General features: G+C 40.3%; 1 protein-coding gene across 1 annotated transcript in view; it reads right to left on the bottom strand.

Moving 5' to 3' along the window:
- LOC129556658 (ankyrin repeat domain-containing protein 26-like) overlaps positions 1-23,335 on the bottom strand; it is a 110,037-nt gene that overhangs the window by 72,779 nt on the left and 13,923 nt on the right. Inside the window, exons 10-16 of the mRNA XM_088844268.1 lie at positions 22,206-22,358; positions 21,617-21,730; positions 14,026-14,245; positions 13,197-13,301; positions 11,151-11,233; positions 5,153-5,305; positions 3,112-3,282 (exon numbers count right to left, since the gene is read on the bottom strand). The gene's annotated coding sequence lies outside the window, so the exon portion shown is untranslated. The remainder of the gene's footprint in view (positions 1-3,111; positions 3,283-5,152; positions 5,306-11,150; positions 11,234-13,196; positions 13,302-14,025; positions 14,246-21,616; positions 21,731-22,205; positions 22,359-23,335) is intronic.

Here is a 23,335-nt window from a genome sequence, read left to right as displayed (position 1 = left end):
TAAGGTCTTGCCTCCAAGGCAGGAAATAATCAGCCCTAGCCCCAGGGTCCCTCTGGATGCACCTAACAAATCATAAGAAGCAAGAGCACAGAAAGATCTCTGGAAAACTCTCAATATTTGGAAATGAAATCACACGGATTTAAATAACCCTTGGATCAAAGCGGTAATGAAAAGAAGAATTACAAAGTATTTTGAACTGAATGAAAACGAAAACGTAAGACCAGCAGACATTTTAGGAAACTGACACGCTGATTCTAAAATTCATGTGAAAAGAAGGGTAAAAAATAAAACAAGATGTAGCTAGACAATTGTGACCTTTAACCATGAAGCAAAGAGAAGCAACAGCTGGGCTTTAAGCAAAGGGGTAACATGATGAGATCTGAACTTTTAAAAATAGATAATAATTATAGTTGCTGTGTGGACTAAAGTTCCGGGAGGTAGAATGGCAGGGAAAGAAGTTCTGAGATTATTTCAGTTATTCTAGGAGGAAAGTGATGCTGACCTGACCGTGGGTGAAGGCACAGGAAAGAAGAGTCAACAGAAGGTTCAGTGAGTGAGAAGGATCATAGGCCTGTGGCTCAGAGTATGCACGCACTTTCATGTTCTTTTATTACAGAACCTACTTCCGAGATGCATAGCAGTGTAACGTATCCGTGGCTCTAAAACAGGACTAGACAAGGTGTACATATATTACTAGTACACCATACACAAACAGGCACTGTATTTATATTTACACTGCAGTCCTACCTTTACAGCCCACGTCAAGTTGTTCAATTAGCAACGTGGACTTCTTACAGTAGAGCAACTCGCCATCCTCGGAAGCTGTTTCAGATGACTGAGTTAAGTCATCAAGGTCATCCACAGAATTAATCTGTTCTATGACCTACACATAAATAATACTATTTCACAATGTCCTTAAAATATTTATAGAACATACTAATTGTACAAAGGTAATAAATATCTGTTCATTAAAGCAAAAACAGACACTTTCTAAGAGGACAGATTTTTTTATCAAAAGGATAACTTTATCAACAGTGTTTCTAAATTAAGTTCTCAAAGTATATGTCTCTACAACAAAGGGAGATTTTATATTTTGCTACTATTCCTTTTACAAAGTATTTTTTACTAGGAAAATTTTTTTTATAGTTAACTTTTTGACTATACCTTGTTATTTTCATTAGATGTTTTCTTTGCAGGCCTAAAAAAACAAATGATTCTTTTCAGGCTAATATTAAATACTTAAAAATACAAATACCTAAACTTTGTTTTTTATATAAAACCTTTGCATTTGCATTGGTAAGTAATTTTTTATAAAAGGATTAAAACATTAAAGGACAAAGAAAATATATTTATAATAATAAAGCATTGAATTTAGATCCAAGAAAAGGAAAAGCATAACATTACTTGCATTATGTGAAGGGAGCCAGTATACCAGGATTTCTTGCAGTTGTCATTTTCAATAGGAACTATGTTTTACAGCAATAAAACCTATCTGGGAAGTATTCCTTAAGTCCTTTTAAGAAAGAAACCAGAGGAAGAGAGAGGTGGGAGGGGGGTTCAAGAGGGAGAACACATGTACACCCGGGGCAAATTCATGTCAATGTGTGGAAAAACCAACCAATATGTTAATGTAAGGTAATCTGCCTCCAATAAAATAAATTTTATAAAAATAATAAAAAAAAAAAGAAACCCATTTTTAATAACCATGATATTAGCCTTCTGAGGACTTGCTATGCAACTGTTATGCATTATTATAAGCACTTTATGTGTCTTAATGGCATTTTAATCCTCACAAACATTCTGGGAGATAGGTAATACATTAGGTCTTCTAAATAGGAAGAAACGGAGCACAGAAAGGCTGAGTAAGTTGCCCAAGCCCACGCAGCAGGTCACCAACAGACCCAGAGTTCAAACTCAGGAAATCTGGCTTCAACACTGCAGTTCCAAAATATGCTGAGAAAGTAATATTTAAATAAGTCTTCTTAAGTAATATGATGGCAAATAAATCTATATTATTCCATGTCCAGTTATAACTATAATAAATAATAATTTCTGAATCTTAACACGTCTCTCAAAAAATAAAAAGACTTTAGAGGTAGGCAATACTATAGATCTACTTTCACTAAAGACTTGCTTTTGTAAAGAAATTTATCAGTAGGCATTCATTCAACAATTCTGCTGTTTATTCATGAATCTGATATATACTTATTAAGCACACGATACGTGTTAATAACACTCTTACTATGGGAAGCATAGTTTGTCTACTTTAGAACTTTATAAACCAAAATTATTAATTTGTGAAAGATTGTTAGTAGTTTTTTTCTATTGAATATAAACAAATTTTCCCTTTTCCTTGGAATCTATAAACAACCATGAAGCTGACATGATGTAATGTTTCAGAGTCCCTCACAAAATCATAGCTACTCACGGTGTTACTATCAACTAGAATCATCAAGGAATGAACAGATCCTATTCAGCATAGCCTAAGTGCTTGTAAGTTCACGATTATATAGTTTTTTTAAATCTATGTAGGATAGAATTAACTGAACTAATCATCCACACATGCAATTACATAGGAATATTACACTTCAGCACCAACAAACAAGCCCTTACCATAAAACTGTATATGAACAGAGTATTATGTACAATTAGGTTACTGTAATCGTTTAAAGATAGTGTCATACAATCAATAAGCTTTCTAATATTGGAAATGCAAACAAGATTAAACTCAATAAACTCGTCCTCTGCTGGCTCATTTCTAACAGCAGACACACTCTAGAAGTTCTCATCTTCACATACAACAAGAAACTCCTCTGAACTCCACATTCCTCTTCAGTTACCATCCAGTTCTCTACTGCCTGTCCCAGCAAATATTCCCTACAGGCCTGTTTACATGTATTCACTATAGTCCAGCTTTCAAGGAGACTATTGACTGAAACGATTTCTGGCCAAAGGCACTGGTCCTCACTTTAATCTTCCAGCAGTGTTTGTCCACTACAGTTGAGGAATCTCTTGTCTTGGCCTGTACACTATATTATGCTGCTGTATTTCCAGAAGAAGTATTCAGTGCTTATTTCTTCCTCTAGAAAATAAAGAATTTGTAGATATTACCTGTCATCATCCTGATCCACTTCACTTAAAATGCTGTCATCAAGAAAATGCAGCAGACCACCAGTCAGTGAATCGATCTTCTCAAATATTGGTGCAATCACACATTTTTTTGGTGTCCATTTGCCATTGTCCTTTTCCTTTATTTCCTTCCTCTGCACGCCAGGATCGCTACTTTAAAAAAATTCACAAAAAAGCCAATGTTTTCTAATAATTCAACTGATAAAGAATAAAAAAACAATTCTTGTAAAGTTCCAACTCTTGCCCATCTTAAATCATTGATTAATTCACAAAATAGTTATGAAGTACCAACCATATGCAAGAAAACACAAATTCTTGCCTCAAAGACAGATATACAATTATGATATGATATGTACGAGTTGATATATGAAAGTTCTCAGTGAAATAAGGAAGGCCTTACAGAAGAAGTGAAAAGACAAGCCTACAAAGAAGAAAAAAGGGAGAAAATCATTCTATTTGGAGATTAGAATACGTCACAAAGATCAGGCACGTGGCATCTAGGTTGTTTCCTAGGAACCTGGAAGGAAAAGTACGAAACACATGAAAGAAAGCAGAGAGATGCATCTTTGGAAAGACACTGGGAAAAACCTCAAGGGCTATGCTGGAAATCTGGAGTTAACTGCCTAAACACAATGACTCTTACCCATGGAAGTCATAATTAGATTTACACTATATTTTCTATTTTGCTTTCAAATACAATAATGCTTAATTTAGGGATTTCCCTGGTGGTCCAGTCCTTAGGAGTCTGCCTGCCAGTGAGGGGGCACTGGTTCGATCCCTGGCCCAGGAAGATCCCACATGCCACGGGGCAACTAAACCCGTGCGGCACAGCTACTGAAGCCAGCTCACTAGAGCCCATGCTCAGCATCAAGAGAAGCCACCACAAAGAGAAGCCCAAACACTGCAGCAGCAAAGAGCCAGCTCAGCCAAAAAGAAAAAAAAAAACCTCAAAGAAAAAAGTAACGCTTAATTTGCATGACTTTTTAAATGACATGTGGCACATATACCGTGAAAGAAAAAAATCAAGGAAATATTTAGTGGAGGTTGGGGGCGGTGAGGAAGCTTACTTTTAAACACCACATGATGGGGTGATTTTAGCATTATGGCTGAAAGACCAGTACTTCATCTGTTCCCCCGCCACCAACAACAATTTGGCTTCCATCCATGACATATTCAAAATGATATGAGGAAAAAACCTGCCAACCAAGAATACTCTATCCAGAAAAGCTATGTTTCAGAAATGAAGGAGAAATAAAAACTCTCCCAGAGAAACCAGAGCTGAGGGAGTTCCTCACCACTAGACCTGTCTCATAAGAAATGCTGAAAGAAGTCCTCAAACTGAAATGAAAAGATGTTAAGTAGTGACATAAAATATATTTAAATATACCACACACTGGTAAAGGCAAGTAGGCAGTCAAATGCAGAATACTCTAATACTGTAATATGGTGGTACGTTAAGAAACTAACTTTAGTATTATGGCTTAAGGACAAAAGAATAAAAATAACTATATCCCTAGCAAAATGTAACATGTGATAATCACAAACATTAGCTCAGCTAAGTTCAGTTCAGTTGCTCAGTCGTGTCCGACTCTGCGACACCATGAACCGCAGCACACCAGGCCTCCCTGTCCATCACCAACTCCCAGAGTTTACCCAAACTCATGTCCATTGAGTCACTGATGCCATCCAACCATCTCATCCTCTGCCGTCCCCTTCTCCTCCTGCCCTCAATCTTTCCCAGAATCAGGGTCTTTTCCAATGAGTCAGCTCTTCGCATCAGGTGGCCGAAGTATTGGAGTTTCAGCTTCAACATCATTCCTTCCAATGAACACCCAGGACTGATCTCCTTTAGGATGGACTTGTTGGATCTCCTCGCAGTCCAAGGGATTCTCAAGAGTCTTCTCCAACACCACAGTTCAAAAGCATCAGTTCTTCAGCGCTCAGCTTTCTTTATAGTCCAACTCTCACATCCAAACTTACTTCACAGAAAAATAACAAATGACCTGCTGTTAAATAGGCTTACCTATCAGAATCTTCATTCTCCATAGCAGCAAATTCCTGATTGCTGTTTCCTCCACGCTGTCTGCTGAATCAATCCACTCTCATCAGCAGTATCACATACATTGTCTGATACTTCCACTTCACTGCTTTTGTGCTTCTTCTTTTCTTCTTCAACCTTTAATGAAAGTTTGACACTAAGAAATTCTGTTACTTAATTATAAACATCTTTTGTTGTTTTCATTAATTTTATTATTTGACTCAGGGTTTGGCCTGATTTTAAGTGACAAAAAAATCTTTTTATGCTTACTTTAATTTTATCACTAACAAGTCACTGAAATATTTGTAAATCCTACTTCGTGTCTGACGAAAACAAACAAAATTCCTAAAATTTCAAAAAAGGCTTTCTTAAGATGATGCACGGAGAAGGCAATGGCAAGCCACTCCAGTACTCTTGCCTAGAAAATCCCATGGATGGAGGAGCCAAGTAGGCTGCAGTCCATGGGGTCGCTAAGGGTCAGACATGACTGAGCGACTTCGCTTTCACTTTTCACTTTCCACTTTCACACATTGGAGAAGGAAATGGCAACCCACTCCAGTGTTCTTGCCTGGAGAATCCCAGGGACAGGGGAGCCTGGTGGGCTTCCGTCTATGGGGTCGCACAGAGTCGGACATGACTGAAGTGACTTAGCAGCAGCTGCAAGTGGCAGCAAGATGATGCAATTATTCATCCCCAGTCTTCCCCATCTAACTGGGAGAGACAGAGAAATAAAAAGACAAAACACACAAAATCTGTCCTCTTCAGTCTTTACCACTTGGATTTTCCATTCAACAGCCAGATTTAGAGGATGTGACACCTTAGTGCCTCACTGCCTTTTACATTTCTTTGTTCATTTGGATCCAGGATATAACAAAAAAGTGATGGTGTTCACTAAAATATATGAACCAAAGTTTACCAAAACACAAGGAGCAGAGTGAAACTGATGAGTTGTTAGTGTGGAATTCTGGAATATAAATAATGCTTCCCAATTCCACATTCAATAACCATCAAACTTTATAGCTAGAGGGTATAGAAATAATTACCTGTTGCAGCCCTACTATTTAGAAATAGGAGTAAAACCAAGAAAGGTTAAATGATTTTTTTCTTTTTTTCAAACTTTTTTAATTGAACAAAATTGCTTGACAGAAATTTGCTGTTTTCTGTCAAACATCAGCATGAATCAGCCATAGGTACGCATATACCCCTCCCTTTCGAACCTCCATGCCATTTCCCTCCCCATCCCACCCCTCCAGGTTGATACAGAGCCCTATTTGAGTTTCCTGAGCCACAGAGCAAATTCCCCTTGGCTATCTTTTTACATATGGTAATGTAAGTTTCCATGTTACTCTTTCCATACATCTTACCCACTCTTCCCCTCGACCCAAGTCCATAAGTCTATTCTCTATGTCTGATTCTCCACTCACTTCAGTTCAGTTCAGTCGCTCAGATGTGTTCGACTCTTTGCAACCCTATGAATCTCAGCACACCAGGCCTCCCTGTCCATCACCAACTCTCGGAGTTCACTCAAACTCACCTCCATTGAGTCGGTGATGCCATCCAGCCATCTCACTCTCTGTTGTCCCCTTCTCCTCCTGCCCGCAATCCCTCCCAGCATCAGAGTCTTCTCCAATGAGTCAACTCTTCGCATGAGGTGGCCAAAGTATTGGAGTTTCAGCTTTAGCATCAGTCCTTCCAATGAACACCCAGGACTGATCTCCTTTAGAATAGACTGGTTGGATCTCCTTGCAGTCCAAGGGACTCTCAAGAGTCTTCTCCAGCACCACAGTTCAAAAGCATCAATTCTTCGGCACTCAGCTTTCTTCACAGTCCAACTCTCACATCCATACATGACCACTGGAAAAACCATAGCCTTGACTAGACAGACCTTGGTTGGCAAAGTAATGTCTCTGCTTTTTAATATGCTATCTAGGGTGGTCATAACTTTCCTTCCAAGGAGTAAGCGTCTTTTAATTTCCTGGCTGCAATCACCATCTGCAGTGATCTTGGAGCCCCAAAACAAAGTCTGACACTGTTTCCACTGTTTCCCCATCTATTTCACATGAAGTGATGGGACCAGATGCCATGATCTTAGTTTTCTGAAGGTTGAGCTTTAAGCCAATTTTTTCACTTTCATCAAGAGGGTCTTTAGTTCCTCTTCACTTTCTGCCGTAAGGGTGGTGTCATCTGCATATCTAAGGTTATTGATATTTCTCCCGGCAATCTTGATTCCAGCTTGTGCTTCTTCCAGCTCAGCGTTCCTCATGATGTACTCTGCATGCAAGTTAAATAAGCAGGGTGACAATATACAGCCTTGACATACTCCTTTTACTATTTGGAACCAGTCTGTTGTTCCGTGTCCAGTTCTAACTGTTGCTTCCTGACCTGCATATAGGATTCTACACTGCTGCCCTGTAAATAAATTCTTCAGTACCATTTTCCTAGATTCCATATATATGTGTTAGAATCCGATATTTATCTTTCTCTTTCTGACTGACTTCACTCTATATAATAGGTTCTAGGTTCATCCACCTCATTAGAATTGACTCAAGTGCGTACCTTTTTATGGCTGAGTAATATTCAGGAATTGTGTATAGGAACGACAACTTCTTTATCCATTCATCTATTGATGGACATCTAGGTTGCTTCCATGTTCTAACTATTGCAACAGTGCTGCAGTGAATGATGGGATACATGTGTCTTTTTCAACTGTGGTTTCCTCAGGGTATATGCCTAGAAGTGGGATTGCGGGGTCATATGGTAGTTTTACTCCTAGTTTTTGAAGGACTCTCCATACAGTCTTCCATAGTGACTGGATCAATTTACATTCCCACCAACAGTGCAAGAGCGTTCCCTTTTCTCCACACCCTCTCCAGCATTTATTGCTTGTAGACTTTTGGATGATGGCCATTCTGACTGGTGTGAGGTTATATCTCATTGTAGTTTTGATTTGTGTTTCTCTAATAATGAGTGATGTTGAGCATCTTTTCATGTGTTTGTTAGCCATCTGTATGTTGTCTTTGGAGAAATGCCTATTTAGGTCTTTTCCCCACTTTTTCATTGGATTGTTTCTCTGGTACTGAGTTGTATGAGCTGCTTGTATATTTTGGAAATTAATCCTTTGTCAGTTGTTTCATTTGCTATTATTTTCTCCCATTCTTAGGGTTTCTTTTCACCTTGCTTATAGTTTCCTTTGCTGTGCAAAAGCTTTAAGTTTAATCAGGTCCCACTTGTTTACTTTTGTTTTTATCTCCATTACTCTAGGAGGTGGCTCACAGATGATCTTGCTTTGGTTTATGTCAGCCAGTATTCTGCCTATGTTTTCCTCTAAGAGTTCTATAGTTTCTAGTCTTACATTAGGTCTTTAATCCATTTTAATCTAATCAAGCTGGAGAAATCAACCTTCTTGACTTCAGATTATACTACAAAGCTACAGTCCTAAGGACAGTATGGTACTGGCACTAAAAGAGAAATACAGACCAATGGAACAAGACTGAAAGCCGAGAAATAAACTCATGCCCCTATGGGTACCTTATTTTTGACCAAGGAGGCAAGAATATACAATGGGGCAAAGACAGCCTCTTCAATAAATGGTGCTGGGAAAACTGGACAGCTACATGTAAAAGAATGAAATTAGAACCCTTATTAACATCATACACAAAGATAAACTAAATGATTTCTTCAAAGTCCCTAAAGTGGCATTCCCTAGCATTTTATGGCACCAAAAGAGATGATAAAATTCTGCAACCTTGAATCTGATAAATTACCAAATGAATTCATCAAATGAATCAGATAAGTTAAAAGCGTGACTTTGCCCAAGTAATTTAATGCCTTAGCTGGGGATAGGGCTGATCTTTTTCTTTTAAAGGAGAATACCTTCATATTTTTGTCTGTTGTTAAAACTCAGTCAAGGCACCTCTTATGCAAAAGAGCAAACAAGCAAACAAAGAAATTTAAAAATGTATTACTGGAAGGAAGAAAAATCTCACAGCATCTCAAAACTCAGTTTTCTCCTTTGGAGATAAACACTTAATTTTTGAGGGCTGGGAGTTTATACTACCTATGTGACAAAATCACATGTGTCAAAACATACTACATTTTAGTCAACAACATAATGGAAAAGTCTGTCTCAAACATCTGCAAGTGATGATTAAAGAATATGTAGGAGTACATGTGAAAGTGAAAGCCACTCAGTTGTGTCCGACTCTTTGCAACCCTATGGACTATACGGACCTTGGAGTTCCCCAGGCCAGAATACTGGAGTGGATAGTCTTTTTTTTCTCTAGGGGATCTTCCCAACCCAGAAATCAAGCCCAGGTCTCCTGCACTGCAGGCAAATTCTCTACCAGCGGAGCCAGAGGGAAGCCTTATACATGTATTGGGAAGGGAGTACATGGATTTGTTATTAAAATTTTTATTTCTTTAATTTGTTCTGTATTGTTTATTCTATTGCTATTAAATTTGTTATTAAATACATAAAGGGAAGGGAGTACACGTATTTGTCACGTGTACTTGTGTCCAAGTTGGAAATCTAAAATTTATTAAAATTTAACTCTTAAACTTCTTAATCTATGCTTAGCTACTCACCAATCACCAGATCACAAGTAAGAAGTGAAAAATAACTTGCCTTAGCCTAAAACAGGGGAAAAACATGAACTCACAAACCCAATTTTGTCACTGTTTGAATTAAGCCATTCATATATGTTAAATCTACCAAAAATTAATTAGATGATTTTTAATGTTATAAAGGCTTCCTCACTTAAAAATATTTCACCTCACTATATCTTAAATAGGGAGTTTGTAAGATTTTTTTTAAGGACTAATACGTGCAAAAGAGACAAACTTTATATTACTAGGAGCCAAAATCAAATTAACAACAATCAGAAAGAGGAACAAATCCCTAAATTTTAATGCAAATTATATATTATGGTATTGTTATTCATCAACACATATTACCTGCTTACATTCAGTTATGTGTGCGCCCAGTCATGTCTGACTCTTTCCATCCCTAAGGACTGCAGCCTGCCAGGCTCCTCTGTCCATGGGGATTCTCCAGGCACGAATCCTAGAGTAGGTTGCCACGCCCTCCTCCAGGGCATCTCCCCAACCCAGGGATTAAACCTAGGTCTCCCACATTTCAGGTGGATTCTTTACCATCTGAAACACCGGGGAAGCCCAACAATACTGGAGTGGGTAGCCGAACCCTTCTCCAGGGGAATTTCCTGACCCAGGAAATGAACGGGCGTCTCTTGCATTGCAGGTGGATTCTTTACCAGCTGAGCTACCAAGGACGTCCCTACATTCAGTTATATTATATTCTAATATCTACCAATGAAAGTGGATAAAGCATTTTCAGTAATATTTACTGATTTCTCACCCCAAAATGAGATAAATTAGAAAGTTTTATTTGTGCCCTAACAACAAAGGTCCAATCTGGAAGCTTCGATTGTCTCAATAGGTAACTGGGTTGACTCTATGACCCCACTCTCTCCCTGAATGTACATTTCTAATCAATTACGCCGAGATCACAGACAGAATGGATCTTTCATCTTGGCATCACTGACTGCCTATTTCAATGGAAAACCTTGAACCACTGAGAATGATTTCTCTCTACATGTATCTAGGTCAGGGATCGTCACTGTCATATTGTTCATAATTTCAACTGTTTACTCTTACAATTTAGTATTTGATATCACCTTCGTAATCATGTAATGAAGTTATAAAAATGGAAGAAGTAAACAATAGTCAGGAAATTTTTTTTTCACTCAATTCCAAAAACAAACTATAAATATAATAGATTCTAACAATATTTGAAGTTTTATAATTAAGGTGCCATAAAAAGTATTTAATTATTATCTACTGACTCTAAAAGGCTAATTTTGAAAGGTAATTTTATTTGTTATGACCTCTGTTACACACTGTATTACGCTGTTGAAGCACAGGAAACAGTATTAAACCAGAAATTTAAATTTACATTTTTACATACCTGGGGATGGTTATTTTCATCTCCAACAGGTCTTTCTTTTTCTTCCTCTGATGTCATTTCTAAGTCGAGTTCTGCCGACAAATCTGTATGTTTAGTTAAAATTACTTAGAATATTTAGATAAAAGACATAATTTTAATTTAAAACACAGATTTAAAACACTGTATCAAATGACATCTTAAATCAATCTTAATCTTCAGCTGAATATTTACTTCTTTAAGAAATACTTCCAATGATCTAACATGTCAACAAACAATTTGGAAAATACCAGATGTCACCAGGATACAGGCACACAAACAGCTCAAAGATTCCTTCACAAAATCATCCAGACATCAATGAACAATCAGAAACCAAACAAAATTTCAAACTACAGGACAGACATATAAAGTCACAATACATTCTCTTCTCTACTTCATAACAGTACCTTTTTAACAACATGCCAAGCTTCAACTGCAACATTATTCATCGTTTACAAAATTCCTCTTACTTTTTATGCTTTTATCCATTCCTTAATCTGAAATGCTACCCTGTACTCTTCTGACAAATGACTTTTCATCTTTTAAGACTCAACCTGCTTTGTGAAGTTGTCCTTGATTACATCTGTCTTTCCCCAGATAAACAGCTATCCCTTTCCTTGTAGCTAACTTAGTACTTTATAGATTTTTCAAGTGTATCTTCATCACCTGAATTGTAAATTATTTCTTCACATGTCCATCTTCTTGGCTCCTAAACTGCACAGGACAAGCTCTTAAAAATCACTTTTGTATAAACAGTCCTTATTTATTTTATTCAGTAATTATTTATCAGCTTTCTGCTCTGTACTAGACACTGGAGCTTAAAGAAAAATGTAGATAAGAGATGTCAGGGAATGCTTTTGTAGAGATAATGCCTGCGCGGAGACTTGCATAGTTCAAGGGAAGGAGAGGGAAGGCACGCAAGGCTGTACGATGGGGAGAGAAGCACACACACAACAGGGTAAATATCTGTCGAAGGGACAGGTCAGGAGGGCGTCACCAGCAATTCAGAATTCCATAGCAAACGACAGAAAGGACGAGAGACGCAGAGTCAGGCAGAAGTCAGATTATGAAAGCCTCACGTGTCACTTTATGATGCCTGGACATTAATGTGATTTGAAGAGTGGTTCACAGTCACACTTGCTTTTGAGAGAGGTGACTCTAAATGCTACAAGAGGAATGAATTTGAAGGGCATACAAATAAATGGAGGGAGATGAATCTGAAAGCATTATTAACGGAAAGGAACAAAGGTGATGCAGGCCTGAACTGGGGGAGCGTTTCCAGAATATTTAGGATATAAAATGTCCTGAGTCCAGTATAGAATAACTCTTTATGAAATGAATAAATGTACAAATCCGGGGACCCTGAAGGAGTAGACTCTTTTGGTTACTTTATAAAAGGAATCGACTGAGATGAGAAACGATCTGCATGAACGGTCTGAAGTTGCTTCTATTTATTTGTAATTTTCCTATTTCACATCTTCCTCTGTTGAAGGGACTGGATAGGTTTTATCTGAATTTGTGTTTCGTGGACATACCAAGCTAATGGAGAAATAAGGGCAAACAAGTCACTTCCCTAGATTAAAAAAAAACAAAACACTTTGAGTTGATAGCTTGTAGTCACTATTCTAGGAAATAACTGAGAATCTTAAATGCAAAGTTAACCCTATAGGTGAGGATAGAAAAGAAAAAACTAGGAGTGAAAAAAAGAAACAGTAAATGATTTCTTACTATAGCTCTGGCCATATGACTGATTAAAGGTGCTAAATTAATTGGTATTTATGTTCAACACATATTAGACATGGTTACTCAATAGACTGGGCATCCTAGTAGAATCAGAATTGACTTTCTATATACTGCTTTTAAATGATACAGCACTCCTTCAGTATTGCTAACTAAAATTTGAGAAAAGCTGGTCTACAGGGAGTCTGCTTCTACATGACTTCAACTTAATTCATTCTCCAGAAATCTCAGCCTCCGTTTCCTCACGCGAACACGTCCCCCCAAACTGAAATGGCATTAGAAGTTGGAAACCTTCCAGTGGACTCTCTATCAGGTTGTGGGTTCCTTGGTCTCCCCGTCACGCCCTCTGCTCTCTTCTCCTTTCCAGTTCTCTGTTTTGTCCCATGTGACACCATCCTGGAAAGCAGCAACACTTCGTAAGACACCAACGTGCACACACTTACAACTGAGTACCTATGCCCAGGCTCCCCCAGAGGATGACACACCGTTCTGCACGCCCGGGGACCGCAGTTCTGAATGTCTTCCTGATTACGAGGAAGAGGGGAGAACTTTGCTGTTCTTCTCCAACAAGTCTTGGTGCCAGAAGCTCACTTCAAATTCATCGTCCATATCAAATACTCTCTCTTTATCTAAAGACCTTCATTACTTATTGCCCCCTTCCCCCACAGACCTGTGCTTCCTTTTCTTCATTCCGTTCCCGTACCCTCTGCCTCTCTCATCCTTCATTCCCTCTTGCCTCTTATTTCCTGACCTCCCTTAGGTTGTAGAGTATCTTGAAACAGAACTAATAATTTGTGTTCGGTCATGTGTCACATGGAATCTTCATTTCCTGAGCAGGGATGGAAACTGCACCACCTGCATTGGAGAGTCTTAACCGGACAAAGTCTTAAGCAGTGGAGTGCGAAGTAAGTCTCAGAACTGATAATTTAGCTCCTTAAACTGGACTCTCAACGGAATCTGTGGTAGACACCTGATAAGATGCATACTTGCCATCTTTTCCTTGTCTTTTTTCTCACTACCCATCCCATAGGTGATTTTCTTTGCCTATTAGAATATATCAGCATTCCCATTTTCAATCTACGTTCTGGCAAATGATTTTTCTCTAAAACACAGTTCTTACCTCCTGCTTGCTCATTTAATGCCGGGGCCGGCGTCTCTCGCCCCACGCCTGAGGCCAGGGCCGGCGGCCGAGAGGAGCTACCCCACGTCCAACAGGCGGTGGCTGCGCGGGCGCAGGAGGGCCGAGAGGAGCTACTCCGCGTTCAAGGTCAGGAGGGGCGGACTTGAGGAGATACCCCTCGTCCAAGGTAAGGTACAGCAGCTGCACTTTGCTGGAGCGGCTGTGAAGAGATTTTCCACGACCAAGGTAAGAGAAACCCAAATAAGACGGTAGGTATTGCTAGGGGGCACCAGAGGGCAGACAAACTGAAATCATAATCACAGGAAACTAGCTGATCTAATCACATGGACCACAGCCGAATGTGGTCCCCTGGAGAAGGGAATGGCAAACCACTTCAGTATACTTGCCTTGAGAACCCCGTGAACAGTAACAAAGGGCAAAATGATAGGATACTGAATGAGGAATTCCCCAGGTCGGTAGGTGCCCAGTATGCTACTGGAGCTCAGTGGAGAAATAACTATAGAAGGAATAAAGGGATGGAGCAAAAGCAAAACCAATACCCAGTTGTGGATGTGACCAATGATAGAAACAAGGTCCGGTGCTGTAAAGAGCAATATTGCATAGGAACCTGGAATGTTAGGTCCATGAATCAAGGCAAATTGGAAGTGGTCAAACAGGAGATGGCAAGAGTGAATGTCGACATTCTAGGAATCAGTGAATTAAAATGGACTGGAATGGCTGAATTTAACTCGGATGACCATTATATCTACTACTGTGGGCAGGAATCCCTTAGAAGAAATGGAGTAGCCATCATGGTCAACAAAAGAGTCCGAAATGCAGTACTTGGATGCAATCTTAAAAATGACAGGATGATTTCTGTTCGTTTCCAAGGCAAACCATTCAATATTACAGTAATCCAGGCCTATGCCCCAACCAGTAATGCTGAAGAAGCCGAAGTTAATCGGTTCTATGAAGACCTACAAGACCTTTTAGAACTAACACCCAAAAAAGATGTCCTTTTCATTATAGGGGACTGGAATGCAAAAGTAGGAAGTCAAGAAACACCTGGAGTAACTGGCAAATTTGGCCTTGGAGCACGGAATGAAGCAGGGCAAAGGCTAATAGAGTTTTGTCAAGAGAATGCACTGGTCATAGCAAACACCCTCTTCCAACAATACAAGAGAAGACTCTACACATGGACATCACCAGATGGTCAACACCGAAATCAGATTGATTATATTCTTTGCAACCAAAGATGGAGAAGCTGTATACAGTTAGCGAAAACAAGACCAGGAGCTGACTGTGGCTCAGATCATGAACTCCTTATTGCGAAGTTCAGACTTAAATTGAAGAAAGTAGGGAAAACCACTAGACCATTCAGATATGACCTCAATCAAATCCCTTATGATTATGCAGTGGAAGTGAGAAATAGATTTAAGGGACTAGATCTGATTGATAGAGTGCCTGATGAACTCTGGACGGAGGTTCGTGACATTGTACAGGAGACAGGGACCAAGACCATCCCCATGGAAAAGAAATGCAAAAGAGCGAAATGGCTGTCTGAGGAGGCCTTACAAATAGCTGTAAAAAGAAGAGAGGCGAAAAGCAAAGGAGAAAAGGAAAGATATAAGCATCTGAATGCAGAGTTCCAAAGAATAGCAAGGAGAGATAAGAAAGCCTTCCTCAGTGATCAATGCAAAGAAATAGAGGAAAACAACAGAATAGGAAAAACAAGAGACCTCTTCAAGAAAATTAGAGATTCCAAGGGAACTTTTCATGCAAAGATGGGCTCGATAAAGGACAGAAATGGTATGGACCTAACAGAAGCAGAAGATATTAAGAAGAGGTGGCAGGAATACACAGAAGAACTGTACAAAAAAGATCTTCATGACCAAGATAGTCACGATAATGTGATCACTGACCTAGAGCCAGACATCTTGGAATGTGAAGTCAAGTGGGCCTTAGAAAGCATCACTACGAACAAAGCTAGTGGTGGTGATGGAATTCCAGTTGAGCTATTTCAAGTCTTGAAAGATGATGCTGTGAAAGTGCTGCACTCAATATGCCAGCAGATTTGGAAAACTCAGCAGTGGCCACAGGACTGGAAGAGGTCAGTCTTCATTCCAATCCCAAAGAAAGGCAATGCCAAAGAATGCTCAAACTACCGCACAATTGCACTCATCTCACACGCTAGTAAAGTCATGCTCAAAATTCTCCAAGCCAGGCTTCAGCAGTATGTAAACCGTGAACTCCCAGATGTTCAAGCAGGTTTTAGAAAAGGCAGAGGCACCAGAGATCAAATGGCCAACATCCGCTGGATCATGGAGAAAGCAAGAGAGTTTCAGAAAAACATCTATTTCTGCTTCATTGACTATGCCAAAGCCTTTGACTGTGTGGATCACAATAAACTGTGGAACATTCTGAAAGAGATGGGAATCCCAGACCACCTGACCTGCCTCTTGAGAAACCTGTATGCAGGTCAGGAAGCAACAGTTAGAACCGGTCATGGAACAACAGACTGGTTCCAAATAGGAAAAGGAGTGCGTCAAGGTTGTATATTGTCACCTTGCTTATTTAACTTATATGCAGAGTACATCATGAGGAACGCTGGGCTGGAAGAAGCACAAGCTGGAATCAAGATTGCTGGGAGAAATATCAATAACCTCAGATATGCAGATGACACTACCCTTATGGCAGAAAGTGAAGAGGAACTCAAAAGCCTCTTGATGAAAGTGAAAGAGGAGAGTGAAAAGGTTGGCTTGAAGCTCAACATTCAGAAAACAAAGATCATGGCATCTGGTCCCATCACTTCATGGGAAATAGATGGAAAAACAGTGGAAACAGTGTCAGACTTTGTTTTTTTGGGCTCCAAAATCACTGCAGATGCTGATTGCAGCCATGAAATTAAAAGACGCTTGCTCCTTGGAAGGAAAGTTATGACCAACCTTGATAGTATATTAAAAAGCAGAGACATTACTTTGCCGACCAAGGTCCGTCTAGTCAAGGCAATGGTTTTTCCCGTGGTCATGTATGGATGTGAGAGTTGGACTGTGAAGAAAGCTGATCGCCGAAGAATCGATGCTTTTGAACTGTGGTGTTGGAGAAGACTCTTGAGAGTCCCTTATACTGCAAGGAGATCCAACCAGTCCATTCTAAAGGAGATCAATCCTGGATGTTCATTGGAGGGACTGATGCTGAGGCTGAAACTCCAATACTTTGGCCACCTCATGAGACGAGTTGACTCACTGGAAAAGACTCTGATGCTGGGAAAGGTTGGGGGCGGGAGGAGAAGGGGACGACGGAGAATGAGATGGCTGGATGGCATCACCGACTCTGTGGACATGAGTTTGAGTGTACTCCGGGAGTTGGTGATGGACAGGGAGGCCTGGCGTGCTGTGATTCATGGGGTCGCGGAGAGTCGGACACGACTGAGCGACTGAACTGAACTGAACTGAACTGTCCTCTTTGACCAGCAGTTCCAGGTAAATGATCCACATACTTCTGTGGAAGGCTCTCAGAGACACTCTGCTAGAATGAATGAGAACAATGAGTTGCATGAAGAGTTCCTAATCCCTTTTGAAGAAAATACCCTACTTCTAGGCTTCCCTGGTGGCTGAGAGGTTAAAGCCTCTACCTCCAATGCGGGAGACCTGGGTTCAATTCCTGGGTTGGGAAGATCCCTGGAGAACGAAATGGCAACCCATTCCAGTACTCTTGTCTGGAGAATCCCTCAGACAGAGGAGCCTGGTGGGCTACAGTCCATGGGGTCACAAAGAGTCGGATACGACTGAGCAACTTCACTTCACTTCATACCTTACTTTTAACCTGGTTAAGGCAGGTTTTGCCAAGATCCCACAGTTGGTATGCGACAGAACCAGGATGCTGAATTCAAACACAGTGCTGCATCACCAAGCAGGGGCTGCCGCATCTAAGAGATCAGGCCCTTCTTATCTCCTTCCACAGCTGCCTCCTTCAAACGCGGCACTGTTACTTTATGTTACTTCAAGTATGGCTGCCCCTAAAGGTACTCTGCACGTGCCACTTAAGCTATCCAAAATGGTTTGCACTTACTAAAACATCACTAAAGCTAACTGCTGTTATTACAGGCCCATATATTTATTACTATTTCCCATGCTTTTGTGTCTCTTGAAATGCTCCTCGCAGATCAACCAGGCAATCCAAATGAAGTAATACGTTCAAGCTTCAAGCACTATCTGGTCAACGTCGATGTGGTAAAAAACACAATCGAAATGAAAATCAAAACTACAACGAGGTACCACCTCACACCAGTCAGAATGGCCATCATCCAAAAGTCTGCTACTGCTGCTGCTGGCTTAGTCGCTTCAGTCGTGTCTGACTCTGTGCGACCTGAACTGAAGCCTGCCAGGCTATGGACTGAAGACTGCCAGGCTCCCCTGTCCACTGGCTTCTCCAGGCAAGAATACTGAAGTGGGTTGCCATGCCCTCCTTCCCGACTCAGGGATCAAACCCAGGCCTCCCACTGAAGGCAGATTCTTTACCGCTCAGCCAAAACAAAGTACCACCTCACACCAGTCAGAATGGCCATCATCAAAAAGGCATAAAAAGCATTTAAATTGGATCAAAGGAAGTAAAACTATCTCTGTTCTCAGATGTCATGATTCTATATGTAAAAAACCCTGAAGACTTCACAAACAAAAGGATTAGGATACATGTATCCAATCAAGTTGCAGGATAAAAATCCACATGCCAAAAAACGCAAAAAAGCAGTTGTATTTGTTTACACCACCAACAGTCTATCTGAAAAGGAAATGAGGAAAACAATCAGATCTATAATAGCACCTAAAAGAACACAACACCTAGGAACAAATTCACCCAAGGAAGTGAACGATCTATGCACTCAAAGCTTTATCAGATTGATGAGAAAGACAAAGATCAATAGAGAGATATCCATATCCATGGACGGGAAGAACTAATATTGTTAAAAATGCCCACATTACCTACAGTGACCTAGAAATTCAAAGTAATCGTTATAAAAATTTCAGTGGTATTTTTCACTGAAATGGAAAAAAATATCTCAACTTTGTGTGAACTGCAAAAGATGCTGAATAGTCAAAGAACCTCCAAAAGAGAACAAAGCTGGAGGCATCAGTGTGCCTGATTTCAAATTATATTAAAAGGTACAGTAATGAAAACAGCATGGTACAGACACAAAAAACAATGACCAGTGGTACAGAATTGAGATTCCAGAAATAAATACACACTTTTACGGTCAAATAATCGACAGTAAAGCTTCCAAGAGCGTACAATGGAGAAGATTAGTTTAACAAATTATGTTTGGAAAACTGTATTCACATGCAGATGAATGAAACTGACCCTATTTCACACCATATACAAAAACTAACTCAAAGTAAAGATTTTAGGTAAGAACTGAACCTAGAAAAAAAAAAACCAAACACCTTGACACTGGTGTGGGCAATTATTTTCTAGACAGGACCCTAGAAAGACAGGCAACAAAAGGAAAAATTGATAAACTGGATTACACCAAAATAAGCTTCTGTGCAGCAAGTTCAGTTCAGTCACTCAGTTGTGTCCAACTCTTTGCGACCCCATGGACGGCTGCATGCCAGGCCTCCCTGTCCATCACCAACTCCCAGAGCTTACTCAAACTCATGTACATTGAGTGGGTGATGCCATCCAACCATCTCATCCTCTGTTGTCCCCTTCTCCAGCTTCACTCAATCTTTCCCAGCATCAGGGTCTTTTCAAATGAATTAGCTCCTCACATCAGGTGGCCAGTGAACACCCAGGCACACCCATCCTCCTTTAGGGTGGACTGGCTGGATCTCCTTGCAGTCCAAGGGACTCTCAAGTCTTCTCCAACACCACAGTTCAAAAGCATCAATTCTTTGGCACTCAGCCTTCTTTACAGTCCAACTCTCACATCCATACATGACTACTGGAAAAACCATAGCCTTGACGAGACGGACCTTCGGTGGCAAAGTAATGTCTCTGCTTTTTAATATGCTGTCTAGGGTGGTCATAACAGAAAACAATAAAATGAAAGGGTGACCTATGACCTGAGAGGAAATAATTTGCAAGCCATCAATCTGGTCCAAAATATATAGGGAACTCATGCAAGTAAACAGCAAAACAACCTGACTGTTGAAAAATAGGTGAAGGTTCTGAACAGACATACAAAATGGCCAGCTCATCATCAAGGAAATGCAAACCAAAGCCGTAACGGGATAGCACCTCGTGCCTCTTACTATGGCTGTATGAGTGTGTTAGTCACTCAGTCCTGTCTGACTTTGTGACCTCATGGACTGCAGCCCACCGGTTTCCTCTCTCCCTGGAATTCTCCAGGCAAAAATACTGGAGTCGGTAGCTATTCCCTTCTCCAGGGGATCTCCGGGACCTAGGAGTCAAATCCAGGTCTCCTGCATTGCAGGTAGGTTCTTTACTGTCTGAACTACCAAGGAAGCCTGTTACTATGGCTGTGATCCAACAAATGAAAGATAATATGTGTTAGCAAGGATATGGATAAAAGAGAACATCTGTGCATCATTGGGGGGAATGGAAACTGGGAGTCATTATGGGCAACAGTCCAAATGCAGGACCCTCAAAAAGTTAAAAATAGAACGACCATCCAGAAAACCCTCTTCTGAGTATATACACAAACAAAACGACATCAGGACCTCTAAGAAATCAGTACCATGTTCACTGAATCATGAATCACAAAAGCCAAGACATGGAAACAACCTGTATTCATCAACAAATGGAGAAAAATGTGGCATATGTATACACACACAGAATGGAATATTATTCAGCCACAGGAAAGAAGGAAATTCGGCCAATGGTGACAACACAGGTGAACCCTGAACACCGCGCGTTTAGTGATATGAGTCAGGAAAAGACAAAGACCGTCCGGTCACACTCACAGGTGGAAGCATTTCTAAGCCCACACTGAGCCTGCACCGCACACAGATTAGAATGTCCCCTTGTCTTAAAACTGACAATACCGAGCACAGACGAGCATGAGGAACAACTGGATGCCTCACACAAGGCTAATGCAAATGCAAAAGGGTCGAGTCACCTTGGAAAACAGCTTTGCATTATCTCATAAAGGCAATCAGACACTTAACTTACGATCGCGCAAACCCATCCAAGGCATTTACCCAAGAGAAAGAAAATCTATAAAAAGGACGACAATATTTTAAAAAAAGCAAGATACACAATTCTATTCCCATGACACTCTGGAAAATGCAAAACTAGTTGGAGAACCCATTCAGGGGTCCCCAGGAGTTCATCACAATGGATGAACCTCGAAAACATAACGCCAAATGAGAAACACTAATCCCAAAGGAGCACATACTGTATGATTCCATTTATATAAAATACCCAGAACAGGCATGTCTCCACGCCTGGGGATTGACTGGGACTAAGGAAGATGGGGCGGGGCATAGGTGGTGGCTACGGGATGCAGGGTTTCTTTAGGGGGCTGATGGAAATGCTCTAAATTTGACTGTGGTCACAGGTGACACCTCTCTAGACTAAGAGATACTGAACTACACGTGTTGAGGGGGTGAACTGAATGATACATGAATTATACCTCAACAGCTTCTTAAAAAACTTCAGTGGCAGGATCTAGATAATCTTCTTAATTCTCCTGTGTGGATAAACATACTATACACCACCTGAGTACCTCCATGCCTTTATAGTATATCTAAAATGAAAAGAAAAGAAGTCAATGCCTAACTTCAACTGCTTTGTTTAAAACGCTTTCTGCACAAGTTATTCTTAATTTCACAAAATAAATATACACAATTCTGCAGCCTTTCACAACTGTGAAGATGCGAAATGACAATTTTCTGGAACATTTCATTAAACATTATCCTCTGATTTTTATCTGGCTTGCCTCATCTCGGTAATCCAGCTATCTCTAAAAAACGTCTATCAAATTCTGTGAAGAATGAGGCACAATTCCCAACTGTTCTAAGGGTATCTAATCTAAGAAAAAAAGATACAGTGCAAATGGCAGAATGAAAGTCAGAGTTTAAGAAACAAGTGCATTTAAAGATAATAAAACTGTAGTAAATTACTTGCAATGAAAGTACAAAAGAAAGCTGTCTATGAAAATCAGTGTCTTAAAACACTTTATCCTATGTGTTGACCGCTGACACATCAAATTTCACACCTACCTGACTTGTGAGTTGAAGTTAGTTGTTCCTTAAACCCTGTGCTTCAACTTCTAAGTTAGGACAGTAACGTGACGTGACCTCCAGTGACGCCTCCGAAACAGACTGCTTTCTTCGGGTGTCAGCCAGTTCTTGTCGGAGGTGTCTCACAACTGCCTAATGAGATGCTCTGTCACTGAGATTATCAACTCACTTTACTATTATGTTAATAATACACAACGCCAACATATGTACTTTGTTTCATCTCACACGCTACCAAAGTGATGCTCAAATTTCTCCAAGCCAGGGTTCAACAGTAAACCGAGACGTTCCAGATGTTCAAGCTGGATTTAGAAAAGGCAGAGGAGCCAGAGATCAAATTGCCAACATCCGCTGGATCACAGAAAAAGCAAGAGAGTTCCAGGAAAACATCTACTTCTGCTTTATTGACTGTGTCAAACCCTACGACTCTGTCAATCACAACAAAGAGTGGAAAATTCTTTAGGAGATGGGAATACTAGATAACCTTACCTGCCTCCAGAAAAATCTGTATGCAGGTCAAGAAGCAACAGTTAGAACCAGACATGGAACAACAGACTGGCTCCAAATTGGGAAAAGAGTACATTAAGGCTGTATGTTGTCACCCCGCTTATTGAACTTAGAGCAGAGGACATCATGCCAAAGCCGGGCTGGAGGAAGCACAAGCAGAAATCAAGATTTTCGGGAGAAATATCAGTCACCTCAGATGTGCAGATGACAACACCCTTAGGGCAGAAAGCGAAGACGAACTAAAGAGCCCCTGGATGAAAGTGAAAGAGGAGAGTGAAACAGCTGGCTTGCAAAAAACACTGAAAAAACTAAGATCATGGCATCCGCTCCCATCACTTCATGGCAAATAGATGGGGAAACAGTGAAAACAGTGACAGACTTGATTTTCTTGGGCTCCAAGTCAATGCAGATGGTGACTGCAGCCATGAAATTAAGATGCTTGCTTCTTCCAAGAAAACTATGACAAACATAGACAGCATTATTAGAAACCAGAGACATTACTTTATCAACAAAGGTCCATCTAGTCAAAGCTACGGTTGTTCCAGTAGTCATGTACGGATGTGAGAGCTGTCTCATCAAGAAAGGTGAGCACCAAAGAATTGATG

Source organism: Moschus berezovskii, chromosome 15 (genome assembly GCF_049115385.1).
Source record: "Moschus berezovskii isolate FMDL1 chromosome 15, NW_MosBer_1.0, whole genome shotgun sequence".
NCBI classification, from domain to species: Eukaryota; Metazoa; Chordata; class Mammalia; order Artiodactyla; family Moschidae; genus Moschus; species Moschus berezovskii.
The sequence above is the reverse complement of the archived record's forward strand: the minus strand, read 5'-3'. Positions and strand labels throughout refer to the sequence as shown.